Below are 12,641 nucleotides of genomic sequence, written 5' to 3'. Positions count from 1 at the left end.
ATAAGCAAGATCGCTATATCAGTTCCGTTGAATTCTGTGTTTGAAGATGTCACATTGATGAGTTTACCCCTATCTGTGGTGGGAGCAGTCCTAAAACCGTCATCTTCATATGACGCCATCGACGTGTTAGACGTTATGATATGTAACCGGAAAAACAATACTATAATATAATATAATATAATATAATATAATATCTTACATTTTCAGTGCAATGAAAGTATGTGATATTCTTCAGATCAAATACTTTAAGAATTTTATAACTTTGCAAATTATATGTAAATTAATCGAGGTCACGTCATTAGGTTTATTGACATTTAAGGAAACCTACTAGGGTGACACTCCATAACTGACGTATGTATTCATAGTCATCAAAAAAAAAAATCATTTTGATAGCAATTTTACACTGGCAGCTGTCCAATGTTCAGAAAAGAAATCACGTTAAATATGTAAGGACATCCAAAATGACGGCATTTGAGTTTGACGGTGTATGATACGATACGATAAGATATGATACATGTTGGATATCAATTTAAAGACATGTGATTGGCTTCTTAAGTATCGATCCAAGCCAATCACTGTCTGAGACTAAGGGTACACACGTCGGTTTCTGTTGTCAGATGACGTACTTGTAAGTCAACAGCGTATATTACCTAAACGCGAGCGCCGTATTAAATGGACACTAAGTTTAATTAACGTACAAACCTGCAACACATTTGGATAATGTTTTAACGGAGAGAAGCTGTTTAAACATGGAAATGTCGTCAAAAAATAAGTAGAGATTGTCTCGATAACCATTATTTTTCAGACGTACGTTTTTAGAATTATGAAAAATGTATTTTGGGGTTTTACTAAAATCTGGATCACCACATCCCGGATGGCACGACCACGTTAGGTATACAAAAGTGAATATTCTAAATAATAAAATGCAATTCAAATTAACAAAAATGACTTTACTAGTGAAAATTGCGTCGTAATGTTTAAAAACTAGGGTCTGTCACTTTAATTGCTTTTGCTGGGTGTTTATCTGAGGTCTTGGCATCGCATGCTCGAAGCTCCTCGATGGATCATATCAACGGTATTTTTTCTCATTCCAACCAGTGCACCACATCTGGACAAAGGCCGTGGTATGTGCTTTCTTCTCTGTGGGAAAGTGCATACAAAAGATCCATTGCTGCGTTAAGAACAATGTAGCGAGTTTCCTTTGATTACGAAATGTTTGACATCCAATAGCCGACGATTAATTAATCAATGTGCTCTAGTGGTGTCATTAAACAAAACAATATATATTTTTAATTCCTCTTAAACTTGTGTTTTAAATATAAAGATATGTAAGAAAATTAATTCTACACTCGTGTCTCCAGCTCACGTGTTAGTTAGAAAGCATTTATCTTGCATTTCATTTAAAATTGTATTCATCTCACATTTGTTCCCATTGGCGTAGCCAGCATTTTATATTGGTGGAGGACGACAATGTTATAGAGGGTTAACATTGAGAGAAAATGTAATTAGATCAATAGAAGGCAATTTCAAATAATCAAATATTTGTTTTATTCGTTTCAATTCAACGTCATCCCGTTGGTCGAGCCTTAGAAACACAAAAGTTTTTTAAAAAATTTGTTTTAGTTTTTTATTTTATTTCCCGATAAACGTAAAAATATCGTCGTCAGAAAATGTCTTAGGTGATGACGTTACTTTATATGTGTACTTTGTCTTAATGACCATTGTTGTTTATGAAAACAAAACAATAAATCAAAATGTCATATGTGATGACGTTACTTTATATGTGTACTTCGTCTTAATGACCATTGTTGTTTATGAAAGCAAAACAATAAATCAAAATGTCATAGGTGATGACGTTACTTTATATGTGTTCTTCGTCTTAATGACCATTGCTGTTTATGAAAGCAAAACAATAAATCAAAATGTCATAGGTGATGACGTTACTTTATATGTGTACTTCGTCTTAATGACCATTGCTGTTTATGAAAACAAAACAATAAATCAAAATGTCATATGTGATGACGTTACTTTATATGTGTACTTCGTCTTAATGACCAGTGTTGTTTATGAAAACAAAACAATAAATCAAAATGAAACATGAACATTTAGTGTACTTATAAATACGCTAAATTTTCACATTTCATTTGTAATTATTAAAAAAAAAAAATTAATTATAAGGATTGTCTATTATTTCGCCGATTCACACAGTTTGAAGATGATTTTGTATTCGTTACCTCGATGAACGTAACCGAAGTAAGAGATAATTCTTCACTGTTTTACATGGGAGATAAAGATGTAAGATTACAAGAAGACGACATTTTCTTTTTGTAACATCAAGAAGGACGCCATCTTGGGTTTCATGAAGATGACCTGATCAATTCATTTCTTTTCCCAGCTGTAATTATCATAGAATAAAATGTGTTAGTCTTTTATATAATCAGTGCATGAAAACGCCAAAAGCAATTAATATAGAAAACAATGTTCGTCTTCATGATTCGGATTTATGTCACAACAGATCTAACACAATTAGAAGTTCAGGCTCTATTGCTAGTATCTGTAACACAAATAAGGAAAAGTTCATTACTAGCTAATCCAACTGAGTTATAATGTCTTGGCTAAAAAATAAACAATATTTTAGTTTTTCCGGAAAGTGGGCGCCATCTTGGATTTGATCATGATAGATCCATCGCATCAATTATATATAAATATTATGATATAAGAAAATAGTAGATATTTTATTTATGTTTGTCTTGATCATTATAATGTGAAAACAATCAGAAATACACAAATGTTAAGGCGGAACAATTTATGACAGCCTTCTGATTGAATTATAGGACTATGAACTTCATACTGAATGAACTATCTGCCTCTGTCATTGCTAACCTATGTTATAATGTGTGTCATTATTGTTTTTCAGGTTACACATCATATGAAGAAGACGGTATTATGTCTGCTTCCACCACAGAACATGGGTCTCTCCTCAATGTGACATCTTCAGACACAGAATTAAACAAAACTGATTTAGCGATCTTACTTATCTTCAAAGACGCCAGCATTCCCTATTGGGTTTTCAATGTGATTGCCACGGCAATAGGTCTGATCGGGAACTGCATGGTTTTTGTTTTAATGAGAGAGGACAAATTTTGCCTGCTATCATATCCAGTGTATTTGAGATTTCTGGCCGTGTCAGACAGTGCAGTTCTAGTTACATCCTGCATACATGAGTCTTTAAGATTCTTCAAATCATTTTATCTTCTGTTCACTTCATTGGCTTTCTGTAATGTTTGGAGAGTTATAAAGATAGCAGTGGGACTGCTATCACCATGGCTGGTCGTTGGACTGTCTCTGGATCGGTTCTTCTGTGTTGTTTTCCCGCTGGAACGCGATCAGTTCTGCACACGAAGAAAGGCCATGATCGTCTGCTCGTGTCTGACGTTTTCGTCAATAGCGCTGACGCTTCCTCTTTTGTTTGGCGTGAGGGTTGTAAAAGGACCACAGGACGTAACCTGCGTTACAGATGATAAGCTCGTGAGTCTTTCTACGTCTACTTTTCAACTCTCTCCTCCCCTGTCTGTTGATTCTTGTCTTCACCGTTGTGATTATAATCCATATCCAGCGCAGCGCCACCTTCAGAAAGAGATTCACCTCCACCAGCTCTGGCTCTAAAGATCGCACCCAGGACAAATCACTTCGACCGCTCATGCTGATCTCCATACTGGGTTTCGTGACACTCCTTCCGTCAACTCTCTCAGACAGTGTTATTTGGGTCCTGATGACATTTAAGTTACATTTCAAAACATTGATCTTTTTCACAGATTTGTGGCCCGCATTTAATATTTTTTTCCTGATCAACTTCGGACAGAATTTCTACATCCTGATGTCGAGTTCAAATTATAGGAAGATTATGAAGAGGAAGTTTAACTGCGCGAACGTCCCCAAACGCAATGAAAATATTCCAGTGGCAAGAAGGTCAGTCAACGTTTCAGACATCAGTAATGATGTCACACAATCTTGTACAACACTATCTTAACCTACCATCTCTACATCAGCTACCTCCTCTTGCTATCGAGTCTGATGAACCGATGTCTCGGGGATGTGTAACCGTGACAAGAATTCAATTTAACGTTGCTGACAATGTGGACATCAGTAAAGATGTAGCAGAAGTGTGTTCTGCACTATCTTTACCTACCAGCTCGACATAGTAACTAACCGTGGCTGGCTAGGTATAACTCGCAATGGCATCACTTTCATCTCTACAGTGGATTATGAATTGATTTTAGCCGGTTTTACTCACAAGACGAGCGAAGCCAAAATTTTGATGTTTTCGAAAGGTGTCGCAAGAAATTTATTTGAACAGAATCACGTATATCGTTTTAGTCCACATCCCCAAACTTCGCAACCGTATAACAAGATTGGGAGAACCACTGATTCAAACATTTCAAGTTTAAAATCAATCAATAGATTATTGTTTTTAAATTTTCGACAATACAAAATGCATAGCTTTAACTGCGTTTTGCTTTAACTGTGCCTTGGTCTTTATAAATTATTTAATTCCCTAAAAGTATTTAAATTCCTTAACATTTTCAAGAACATATTTTCCTATGTTTAAAGTACAATTATAAACTCTGGCATTTCTGGCATTTCCAGTGAAAATTAAAACTTTTGTTTTTGAGATATTTATCTTTAGTTTTCATTTGTTACAGTACTGATCGAATATGTTTAGGGTGTGTTGTAAATCGGCGGCATTGGTAGCTAGTATAGCAGTATCATCTGCATAAAGTAAAGCGATATTCTCCTTGGAGATATCGCTTCTTTTGTTACGTCACTGTGTATGTTTCAGCGCTAAACCTATCATTAGTGACGTCACGCCACTGTCGTTCTGCTAGTTCGCTGCAAAATATAGTGAAATTCAACTCATATTACTGACATTATTTACAACTGTCTCAAATGAAAAATAATGATAACGGATGATGAAAAAAGAATACCCATCTCGTGTCTTGTGATATCATAATTTATCAACACTCGTTGATAAAAGTAGTTGTATTAAAGGGACATTCCTGAATTTTCTGCAAGTTTAAAGATGATATCGACTAACAGGTACTTTTTAACGATTGTAATTACTTATCAAATGTATTTTTCTGCATAAAATATTAGTGGCTGTATATTAAACGTATTTCTCATCGTTCTAATATTTGTACTAGGTTAAATTTCATTTTATTTCTTAAAATATATTTTTTCGTACGTACGAAATTACTTGAAGACCAAATCCAATTTGGGCTTCATACTAATATTAAGACGACCAGAAAAACATTGAATATACAGACACTGATATTATAATCAAGAAAAAATATTTAATATGCAAGTTTAATCGTAGAAATATTTTATAAGTCGGAAACATCTTACAATGCAGCAAACTCGGGAATGTCCCTTTAACTCGTGCTGATAAATTATGTTATCACAAGGCACTCGGGGAGTATCCTCTGTTTATCGTATAGTGAAAACAAAACCCAGTATAGCAAGCTTTACCGGCTGGTTGAACTTTGTCCTTAATTCACTGAATTCTGATTCTGGTGTTTTAAATCAAAAGAGCTCAAAATTAACAGAAAGCATTGTTACAGAAATAGTATTGCCTAGACATATAGTCGGACACCGTAGTTCTGTACAAAACAGAATGCATAAATGTTTAACGACATCCCAGCACAAAACATACATCGGCTATTGGGTGTCAAAACATGAAGTAATGATCAACATCCTTATAAAAATTCAAGAGTCAAATAAAAACACACGTAAAGAACTGTGCAAAAATAAAAATATCACAGACAGATAATATTAAAATTTAGAATAAAAGTCAGTGTCACTAGAAGCTGTAATATAAGTTCTGGATGGAATCGAAATGATTCCATCACATTACGTTGGCCAACATACGTATTAACATATTTCTACAACTGGGGAAGTGATTTTTGAGGACGTCAATATATACTACTCAAAAGAATTTAAGGGTCAAAAATGTATAACCAAATAAGTTTCAGAGTGTATTAGATTGATGATGTAAACTACACCAACATTTTTATTTATTGTTCCATATTTACAAAAAAACACAAATAAACGTCACTGTATACAAGCAAGTCACATGACATGCTGTCAAAGTTGAAGGTTGTCAAACATGGATTTTACACATTAGAACATTCGTTTAATAGTGTGTGAATCCACCCCTGGCGCGAATACACTCGACACATCGTTGCCTCATGCGGTTGATCAGACGTCTGAAGAACTCTTGGGGAATGGCCTGCCACTCTGCCATAAGAAGTTGACCCAGATCATGAAGGTTGGCCGGAGGGGCATGGTTATCCCGAACTCTCCTGCCTAATTCGTCCCAAGCGTGGTTGGGGCCAAATCAGGCGAATATGCTGGCCAATCCCCTGTACTTGTTGTCTAGAAAGCCTTACCATGGCGCGGTGGGGTCGCATTGTCTTGCAGAAGAACCGCCTCCAATCTGCTGAAGGCCTGGGAGTTTTGGGCCGTCTGTTCAGATAAAGAATAACGAGGATTGCCATAGTGACATAGAAAAGACGTGTGGTGGTAGAGATTGTTGTACACCATGACGCTGCCACCACCGAACCGGTGACGTTGTTGCAACGTCAGCTCTGCGGTGAAAGTCGGTAGACCGAACCCGGGTGCTGGAGACTAAACCAGTAATCATGAACATCAGACCCCCTGAACACGTTGCCACCGCAGATGAAGCGTTACCAGTGACTCTGGCCGTTCTTACGTGGTAGGAGTGGTGGTCGAGCCGCGCGATTGAGCGCATTCGCCCCCTAATATTGGCTCTCAGTAATTGCGTATTTGATCAGACACTCGAGTTTAGCAATTTGTTTACGTAACCGTAGTGGTTATCGTTGATGCCAAACATTTTGTAAGTTTCGGGGTCTTGAAACTCGACGATTGCAAAAATTCGTTGCTTGGTACCCCCAGTCGCGCCAACGACACTCTGACAACAACAAGTCTCAGAGCAAACAAACGAACAAAAGAAGCCAGCAATAATACTATCTCGATAGTCAGTTAAGTCGTACCATTGTCGAAGAAGAAGAAGAAGCAAAAAAAAAAGAAGAACAGAATAAGCAAAAGCGTGCAAAAGAAGCTTTGTGAAAAAATAGTTATGGGCACTTAGCAGGACCTTTCGCTTAATAATTAATGCAAATGTAAGCATGTTTCGCCATAAGAATAGTCGACATCAATGACAATATTTTAATTCATTTAATAATAGGACACAAAATGGAACAATACCATGTGTGACATTAAAAGCTAAACGAAATTCAGAAAAAATGTCGAAAAACATCAACACGATTCTTTTGAGTAAAAAAAAAAAAAAAAATGATCCAGTTCATTTTCGAATTAAGATAACATGAAGGTTCAACACGCTGTACACATACCCCCCCCATCTGTCCCCCCCAAGACTGGGTTAAATTAAGTGTTAGTGGTTAGTGAGAGAGTAAAGAACAACAACCTTACCCCAACCATTGAACAACAAAACTCGCTCTGGGTTGGAACGGTACCGGTCAAAACCCAAAAAAAACCAAGCCTTATGTTCATGGCTTAAAAAGTGAAACCGAGCCCCGTTTCTGGGGTCTTTTAAACATAACGAGGACCTAGTGATTTAACGACGTTGGTGTAGTTGGAGCGACTAACTCGTTGCAACTCGCTCTGGGTAGTCGGTGGGACGGTTAGCAACTCCGCCACAGACGATTTTATATTTACTATTGAGAGCCCCCTAATTGTGCAAAGTAATTAATTTTGATATAAAAGTTAAATTTGTTTATTAACATAGGTTATCGGATGTCAAACATTTGGTAGTTTGACTCGTAGTCTGCTGAGAGAGAGAGAGAGAGAGAGAGAGAGAGAGAGAGAGAGAGAGAGAGAGAGAGAGAGAGAGAGAGAAAGAGAGGAAGAGAGAGAGAGAGAGAGAGAGAGAGACAGGGAAACAGAGACAGAGGCAGAGAGACACACACCGAAGGAAGGATATGTTTTATTTAACGACGAAAACTCAACACATTAGTATTTACGGTAATAATATGACGTCAGACAATATGGTTAAGGACCACACATACATATGGAGACGAAACAAACCCGCTGTCAAGCCACTTCATGGGCTACTCTTTTCGATTAGCAGCAAGGGATCTTTTATATGCACCATTCCACAGACAGGATAGTACACCAGTCGTGGTGCACTGGCTGGAATGACAGACAGACAGACAGACAGACAGACAGACAGACAGATAGATAGAGACAGAGACATAAATAGAAATAAAGAGAAGAGAGAGTTTTAAGAGATAGACACAGAGAGAGACAGAGCGAGCGAGCGAGAGAGAGAGAGAGAGAGAGAGAGAGAGAGAGAGAGAGAGAGAGAGAGAGAGAGAGAGAGAGAGAGAGAGAGAGAGAGAGAAATAAAGAGAAGAGATAGTTTTTTAATAGAGACCAAAGACATATAGAGAGAGACGGATGGACATACTCTTTTCAGAGCGAAGGGATCATAGACCACAGACAGAACCAGTCGTGGTCTTGGAATGAGAGAGAGAGAGAGAGACACACACACAGACATAGAGACAGAGAGAGAGAGAGAAAGAGAGAGAGAGAGAGAGAGATAGAGAGAGAGAGAGAGAGAGAGAGAGAGAGAGAGAGAGAGAGAGAGAGAGAGAGAGAGAGAGAGAGAGAGAGAGAGAGAGAGAGAGAGAGAGAGAGAGACATACATAGAAGACAGTTTTAACAGACAGACAGATACAGACGAGATAGGAGAGCGAGAGAGAGAGAGAGAGAGAGAGAGAGAGAGAGAGATACAGACAGACACAGACAGACAGACAGACAGATACAGAGAGAGAGAGAGAGAGAGATAGAGAGCGAGAGAGCGAGAGAGAGAGAGAGAGAGAGAGAGAGAGAGAGAGAGAGAGAGAGAGAGAGAGAGAGAGAGAGAGAGAGAGAAATAAAGAGAAGAGAGAACTAAAGAGAAGAGATAGTTTTAATAGAGAGAAAGACAGAGAGACGGAGACATAGGCAGAGCGACGGGCAGAGAGACAGACAGAAAGTCTTAATGAAGAGAGAGGGAGACACACACACACACACAGCGAGAGAGAGAGAGAGAGAGAGAGAGAGAGAGAGAGAGAGAGAGAGAGAGAGAGAGAGAGAGAGAGACGGGAACAGAGCAAGAAGAAAATGTTGATCATTTGAAAAATAACATACATACACAGTTACATTTGTTTGAAAACCTAGGACCGGCCTATGTGGTGTACGGACCTGGTTAAGCCAGGGAACCTAACATAACACTGATAGGCACTGGGTTCGCATCCCGGAACCGGCTCCAACTCAGAGCGAGTTTAACGACTCAGTCGGTAGGTATAGGGCCACTACACGGACTATTCTTTCACTAACAGCTAACTACTGTCATGGCCAGTCTATTTCCATCTGCTGAGTTGCTGAAACAGAAGAGGTCGCCACTGTCAGTGGAGGTAACAACATTGCCCCCCCCCCCGACCCACCCCCACCCCCACTCCCCTGTGCCGCTCCTTTAAAGGTCTGCTGTCGAGTCGTGGGAGGCGTCGAAGGAGAAGGGATCGCCCCTAGATGTTGAGCCGCCGAGTTTGGTACCCCGTATGCTGCCTTTGGTCGCCTTCTCCGCCTACTAGTCGACGCACGGAGACCATTTGAGAAACCAACTTCATCCTTCAGCGCTCAGGGTAGGAATGACAGTCTATATGGCCTCAGACTAGAGTTATCCACCCATTTGGTTGTCCAAAATACGGAAGTTAATGCGAGAAAATATAGTTTTCTTGTGATGTGATTAATGGCTGGGGAGCTGCTTAGTATACTGGATTGTTACACTGGGTTTGACAGGTGAGAGGATGCAGTTAGTGAATATGTGCACTTGGTTTACACTGGATACTGCATAATGTCCCCCAGAGCACATTGAAGTCATGCAAAATTTGTGTAAAATGCAGAGAAATGGGTGTGATTCGGTCCCTTAGCCCACGTGTGTTTGTTTACATTGATATAACGCGGAAAAGAGCTGGACAACAGATGTCGTCCTTTCGAGTGTTCAATGGGCCCAGGCGGGTAATGTTTCCCGTGAAATGCTAATGGCCTGGTGAAATTAATAAAAGTGCTACAGCCACTGGGGCTACATGAGAATACATAGTGAAATTAATTGTGGTCTGAGGCCTGATATAGTAGGATGTTTGACACAGGGTTGACACACTTTGATACCTAATTGTGAGGTAACAATGTCAGTTACAGCACTCAAAATGTACATGCTAATTGTCCAGATAGGTGGAAATCTGAAACTAATCAGTTTGGGTGGTGAATATTTTATTTTGTTTAATTAAATTAAAATTTTATTATATTTATATTTTCAAAATTTGTAATTTCACAAATTATGACATAATTCAGCATGCATTGTACCCCTATCAGGTCATAGGTCATTCTTTTTCAATCAGGCTGTATCCCTACACCCTATGAGAGCCTCACTTTGAAGGTTAAGGTCAAATAAGTCAATATGGAGGATTTCTTCAATGATGTTTGACACAGGGTGACACACTTTGATACCAAATTGTGAGGTAATTATGCCAGTTACAGCACTCAAAATGTACATGATAATTGTGCAGATAGGTGGAAATCTGAAAGTTATCAGTTTGGGTGATGAATATTTTATTTCTTTAAATTAAATTAAATTTTATTATATTTATATTTTCAAAATTTGTAATTTCACAAATTATGACATAATTCAGCATGCATTGTACCCCTATCAGGTCATAGGTCATTCTTTTCAATCAGAATGTATCTCTGCACCCTGTGAGGGCCTCACTTTGAGTAATTGAGCTAATTGAACAAGTGAAAAAGGAGGCTTTTTATCAAAAATACCAGAGGGTAATTTTTTCAAAATGTGATCCTGGGCCAAATGGTGAATGTATAATGTGGAATGGGCCTCCCAGAGCAAATGGATATGGTGCTATTAAGTTCAAATCACCAATCACAGGCCAGTATCGTACAGTAAATGCTCACAGATTAAGTTTCATGGTCTTTAATAAGGAGATGGACATAGATGGCAGTGACATCAGTCACCTGTGCCATAACCGTCTTTGTATGTTTAAAGATCACTTATCTGCTGAGCCACATGCAATTAACAGCTCGCGCATACAATGTGTGAACCGGGATGTCTGTCAGGGACATGGACAATACCCTCCCTGCCTCTTGCATCTCAGAATGCATAAACATATAAGAATGTAAAACAATAACAAAGTTTAATTTAAAGAAATATTTTATGTCATAAAATCACATATAAATATCACATATAAATATCACATGATACATTTATTCAAAAGCATACATTTATTCACATTACTATTTTTTATTGTTTAAAGTCAGTCTTCAATGTCTAGGGTTCATATCCACAGCAGAAATGCTATCATGCAAACTGATAGTTCCTATATTATATGTATCACTTGAAGGTTTGTGACAAAAATTACTTTGAATAACTGTGGTCACAGGAGTTGTCTGTTCTTTGACTGTCAATATCTAATAATCCTTTCTTGTAGTCAGCTTGTTGATCTCTGTGCAAATGTTTATATCGTAAGTGATCTCTAATTTTACTTCCTTGCTGGACTAAGTGCCTTTTAATCACTGTGGATTGTTTTGATATCTTTTTTGATAGTCCGACTCTTTGTCCATCTGACGCAGTGAACGCCTCACCCGAGCTGACAGTTCGATGCCACAGTACTTGCACTTTTCTATCATGGATGTTCCCGGGGCGTTGTTCAGCCTGTGGATGGTGGATGCAGCTCTCCCAGTCATCGTTCGTGAATAGTTCACATTCTTAGGTAAGGAAACACTGAGAGAACGGTTCGCAGCCTCACATTTCTGTGTGTCTGTATACAGTTTCATTTGCTCTACAGCTGAAATACTTAGTTTAATCTTCAGAAGTTCCAGTACTAACATTTTGTCATTTTCATTCATATTCAGCTCTGTGATTCTGTGTGTACCCAGGAACATGGATCGGTGCCACCAGTTGTTCGTTATTCCTCCACTGCAGACGACCGAGTACCGCGAACACTTTGAACAGTCACCACCGTAGCACGAAAGTGTCGATTGCAGGACCTTTGGTAAGTTTCGTTTCAGTACACCGATATTACCAGTGTGTAGTTTCATCAGTTCTTTAAGAATTAAACTGCACCTTGCTTTCATATCCTGGCTGAATACCTTCTGTGCTTCACGCTTTTGTTCACGGTGTACCCAGTAAAACATGTCGGGACTGAAGTTAGCTTTGTAAACACTTACGAAACTGACTCTGACCTAAGTGGGTTGGATCGGCTAGCCGCTGCACTCTCCACATTGGATGTAGAAGTTTCAAAGCACTACCAACTCCAGCAGATGATCTGGAATCTCCATCTGTTGTGACGTATTTTATGAGAATACCTTGTAGAGCCAAGTCTGTTCCGATATCTTTTCCCATCTCGTATTCCGACAGCGGAGCAAATGGCGGCAAGTTTGCTGTGCAGTCAGGATGACCACCGGGACACGTCACATGAATACCTTTGTTTCTTAACCAGGCTCCGGTCCAACAAAGTTTATTCTGGAAGCAGGCACTTACAATGAATTTT

The 12,641-nt window shown here is 38.7% G+C and overlaps 1 long non-coding RNA gene across 1 annotated transcript; it reads left to right on the top strand.

The window, feature by feature from the left end:
* Positions 1-9,827: 9,827 nt before the first annotated feature.
* LOC121373203 lies at positions 9,828-11,754 on the top strand. Its single transcript, XR_005958036.1, has 3 exons — positions 9,828-9,882; positions 10,482-10,601; positions 11,696-11,754. It is a non-coding gene; the product is annotated as an uncharacterized LOC121373203 (long non-coding RNA).
* The last annotated feature ends 887 nt before the right edge of the window (positions 11,755-12,641 follow it).

The sequence above is a fragment of the Gigantopelta aegis genome, chromosome 5 (assembly GCF_016097555.1).
Source record: "Gigantopelta aegis isolate Gae_Host chromosome 5, Gae_host_genome, whole genome shotgun sequence".
NCBI lineage: Eukaryota > Metazoa > Mollusca > Gastropoda > Neomphalida > Peltospiridae > Gigantopelta > Gigantopelta aegis.
Note: the sequence above shows the minus strand (reverse complement) of the source record. Positions and strands in the feature narration are given on the sequence as shown.